The sequence below is a fragment of the Magnolia sinica genome, chromosome 5 (assembly GCF_029962835.1).
Source record: "Magnolia sinica isolate HGM2019 chromosome 5, MsV1, whole genome shotgun sequence".
Classification (NCBI taxonomy): Eukaryota; Viridiplantae; Streptophyta; class Magnoliopsida; order Magnoliales; family Magnoliaceae; genus Magnolia; species Magnolia sinica.
Window position 1 is genome coordinate 30968696 of NC_080577.1, and position 4717 is coordinate 30973412.

Here is a 4717-nt window from a genome sequence, read left to right on the forward strand (position 1 = left end):
CATGGATTGACAATAGATTCGGGTGCGGGATCAGGGAAGCGTCCATTTCAAAATGTAAACAAGTGCAAATGGGTAGGGAGTGGCATTGCGAGTGAAAGTCCAAAGTGTGTTCAAAGCAGGAGCGACGCCTAATTTGATGGGTTCTGCAACTAAGCACCCACTATGCAGTCATCTGGATGTGCCTTTTGCCAGCCTCAGCCAACTGGTCCTGGTCGAGTCATCTATGAATATGTGGGTGAAAGAAAACGTTGCTCTTACCTGTTTCAGTTGTATTTCATGAGCATATCACATTGAGCATCTTTTGTAGGTCAAAACTTTGCATTTTCCAACTACTCGTATAGGTATGCTAACACTACATGACATTCTCGAATCAGACCATGGTATATTTTCTTTTTCTTCCAGCTTGATAATAATCAGTAGGGTCAACTTCTGGGCATGGTATAATAATATTTCTTTTGAATTGTTTTTATTTACTAAGTAATGCTTTTCTATCAGCCTAGTATTAAGCAAATCTAGTTGATTTGGTGATGTTCTTTTATTTCTTTTTAATTTTTTTGAGTAATTTATTGATTTTTTTATGTGAGAAATGCCTGTTGCAGGTGTTTTCTAGGACTGTTGAATGTGTGATTTGGGCACATGCCCTTGAGATTTGTGCCAGTCACCAGGTGGGGAACATTCTGATCAAAATGACTAGCAGTCTAGATTGCATGGCCCATCAATGAGTAGACCAACATTATTTTGTGCCTGGAATGTTATTGGTGGGATCAACCTGATGAAGGATGTCACATAAATGTGTCATGTTGGCACATGTGTGATGATTCACCTCTTGGATATCTCCTTATTTTATTATTATTTTTTATTATTATTATTATTATTATTATTTGATGTTCTCATTGTCTATGTGAGGGAGTTCACCCTTATATAAGATGTGAACAAACATAAATCACTCATGCTTGCCAGTCAGCCTGCTTGGATGTATGCAATTTTGTGTAATCTTTCATCTGTATGTAATTGAATAATAATGTTGATTTTTAGCTACAAGGATCGATTTCTTGCTGCTTTGCCAGCACCTCGTCGAGCAAGTGCTGACTTCAGTCGGCCTGTTTTCACAGCCACTGCATTCTACTTGTGTGTAAAAAGACACAAGGTAGCAAATCATTGAAATCCTTTCTTCTCTTTCCATTTCCATTTCCAGCACCTCGTCGAGCAAGTGTTTGTAGACATAAGCACATGCATGCTGACAAATAGATCTCATGAGGAATTTGGCCTAGGTGTTTGGCATATTTAAATTCAAGGTATACCTACTGAATTCAAGGCTAGCATAATCCAACCAATCTAATTTTAAACTGCAACACCACAGCAGGTTCCACAACATTCTATGCAACTGGATAGTCGGGCTTGACTGATCTGACCAATACCCAAAAGCAGTGAAAGGACACACTGAGGTACATGTTTTTATTGACATTTTACCAGGCCAATCTCCCTGTTCTTCCACTGTACTTCCCACTTGTTCCTGTAAACTCATTTTCTTTACAAATGAATGGTTTGCATACCCAAAAGAATGTTCTTAGTGATGGTGGAGAGTTTATTTTTAAAATGATTGTTACATTCCTTGCTAAAAATGGTATTACTTGTTAGAGAGTGCAATGGATTAATGTGGTGCATTAAATGCTTTTATAGAATGCATTTCTCCTGCAGTTCCAATTAGCATTACCACCATCGTCAGCAACATCATCATCATTATCATCAAACACAAGCTGCAGCTACGGTTTCTCCTGCAGTTTTAACCAGCTTCTTTCTAGCTCCTCCTCAGATGGAAACACAAGGTGGGGCCCTTTACTCCCAGTTGTCTGTAATGCCACTGAAATCTAATGGGGTATTTGTTGTAGCTTTAGTAGGGATCTTTTAGTTTTGCAGCATTGATTAGGGATTTGTTGTTTGCCTGTGGTGGGTTTTTTTTTCAAGGTCTTTTTAAGGTTAGATCTGCAATTGGTGACTGGCCCCAAATGCCTCCTGTGATAGGATTTATAGGTCTGTAGGGCCCATTGTGTATGGGCTAGGCAGCAGGAATTGGTATTCTGAATGATCTTACTTTGCTGATCAGTGGGATCTTTTTCATGTTGATTCTGAAATGTTGGCACTTGCTTTCTTGGGGCGTGTTTGGTCATGCCATATTTCATGAAATATTTTTACACCAAATTGAATTGATAATCATGAAACAAATCATGATATATGGTGCAACCAAACATGCCTTTGATGATGCTTACGTTCTCTATATTCCCATCGCCTAAGGTTTCTGACACAGTGGTCGAGCCATACAATGCTACTCTTTCTATCCACCGGCTGGTGGAGAATGCTGACGAATGTATGGTGCTTGATAACGAGGCCTTATATGACATCTGCTTCAGGACTCTCAAGCTAACTACACCTAGCTGTGAGTTTACCATACTATGTTACCTTATCTTAAGCTTAACTTCAAGTTTATTTTTCCTTATGCTTTTTGATTTCTTATATGGGTTTAGTGCCCCTCTTATTTTATTCTCGTTGATAGTAATGATCTCATTTTAGGCACTGTTAATCTGATTTCAATCCGATTTTAGGCTCTGTTTGGTCGATGCCAAAAAATGCATCGATCTCATTTTAGTTTACAGTAGTTATTTATTAGAGATCTTGATCTTTGATACTGAGTTTGTATTAATGGTGATTTTGTCCTTTAGAGATCAAGATGCCAAATACAGGATTACTGTTAACTAAAATGAGATGCGCTTTTTTTTAGGCGTATACTAAGCAGGGCCTTAGCTAAAATGATGCATAAGGAGTTCATATTAGCTGTGATTATGTATTAGAGGTCCAGATCTCCAATACATAATTACTGTTAACCGAAATGTGATGATCTCAATTTTAGGTGTCTACCAAACTGGGCCTTTGTTTGCTTATGAAGATGACCAAACAGGGCCTTAGTTTGTATTTTTACGCTGTGGCCGTCTTTGCTGCCATTTCTTTCTGAAAAATGATGATGCTAAATTGTCTTTTTCATCGAGTGACAGAGATGATTGTCCTTTTCCCTCACTTTTTCCTTTTTCACATAATAGAAATCACCTAGAAAAATGTGATGTCTACTCAAAAGACTCACTCTACCTGATGTGCTAGTGTGGTGTATCTGTGTAAGATCCAAGCTATTCATCAGGTGAGCCCTTCTGTGTGTCATAATCGGCCCTGTATTTACATCAATTAGCTAGCATCCTTTTACAGATTTTTAATACGACCTTGTATTTACATTCAATGTTACAGGCAAAGTTAAAGGAGACTCGGTATCACAGTATAGAGGTATGAAGGATGCGTTTGATGTTTCTCTGGTAGGGGTACTGAGAAGATTCCAGGAGCAAAGAAGGACATAAATGGAATTAAAAAATTGGGAATGGGAGATCTTGTATGTTGTATTTTGTACTTATCTTAGGTGGGGTATATTGATGGAGGGACAGGATGTTGAAGTAGATCGGTGGACGGGTGGATGGATGTGGTTGGTGGATTCAATCCATTCCATGGATGTGAGAACTTACTCATCTATGGCCATTGATGGAACGTGTATTCAATCCATTGCTGAACTTTTATCTCTCTGGTACATTTCTTTTCATACTATTGCTTTGAAAGACTGGTTAGAATTCCATCTTACGTTACTATGGAGCAAATTCCACTCTTGGACTCAGGCGGGCTGCCTACAATCATGGCTACCACCTTAGATTGCACATGATCCTTAATTCCACTCAGGTAAGACCATTGTAAATTACTACTGTCCATTTTGCATGTCCTTGAGCTTATTGTTTTGATCGTCCGATCATGCTCATTTTGGGCCCATTTACATTCCACCATGGACCCTCGTATTTTATCATAGTTAGTGATCAAAGGTGGATTCACTTGGGTTCCATGGGAAATTTGCATATGAATCGAGGTAAGAAGAATTCTGACTGATTAGTCTGCTTTGAAAATTTGAATATGTAACAAAATCCTATTCAGTTTTACATATGATTTTGTATTCTTATCAAAGTTCAGAAGCTGTTGATGACATCCTGAATCTTAATCCATCTTCGTATGGCTGTGTTTGGATGTAAAATCTAACGATTTGCATAAATTCAGTTCATTAAACAGGAAATGATGGAGGAGTCTGACATTCAGGAAGTAGCCTTCTAATCGTAGTTGCTTTCATTAGCGTAATTGCAATTTGGAGACGAGGTGGACATGAATCCGGTGAAGGTGAATCAGTGCAATGCAATTCAATACTGCATCTGAACGATATGCAAGTCTTTTCATAGATAATCATCTTGAGTAGAGGAGAAGATCAGAATTACTGAGCCATCCTTAATAAACTAAGCCTGTTAGAGATGTAACATACCCCACTATCTCTCATACAATGAACAAAGGGGTTTAAAATTGTTATTAAAATTCCGTCCTAAAATTTGACCGTTGGCAACATTAATAAGCATTCAAAATCGTTTCTAAAATTTTGGTTTGTAAAAAATAAAAATAAAATAGGTATGCAGCGTCTCTGTAAATCATATGATAGGTGGCGTCAGGCATCTTTTCTGGCCTGATGCCAGCTCGAAGTGTCTCATGTACAGTTTCTTTACAATGGAATGAAGGCTCTGTTTTTTTTTTTTTTTAAAAGCATTCAAAACCGTTTCTAAAATTTTGTGCCTTAAATGTGACCGTTAGCACCAGA

The 4717-nt window shown here is 38.0% G+C and overlaps 2 long non-coding RNA genes across 2 annotated transcripts; both read left to right on the forward strand.

The window, feature by feature from the left end:
- LOC131247276 (uncharacterized) lies at positions 1–1148 on the forward strand. Its single transcript, XR_009171594.1, has 3 exons — positions 1–231; positions 342–380; positions 1036–1148. It is a non-coding gene; the product is annotated as an uncharacterized LOC131247276 (long non-coding RNA).
- A 1172-nt stretch (positions 1149–2320) lies between these two features.
- On the forward strand, positions 2321–4054 carry LOC131247277 (uncharacterized). Its single transcript, XR_009171595.1, has 2 exons — positions 2321–3187; positions 3292–4054. It is a non-coding gene; the product is annotated as an uncharacterized LOC131247277 (long non-coding RNA).
- The last annotated feature ends 663 nt before the right edge of the window (positions 4055–4717 follow it).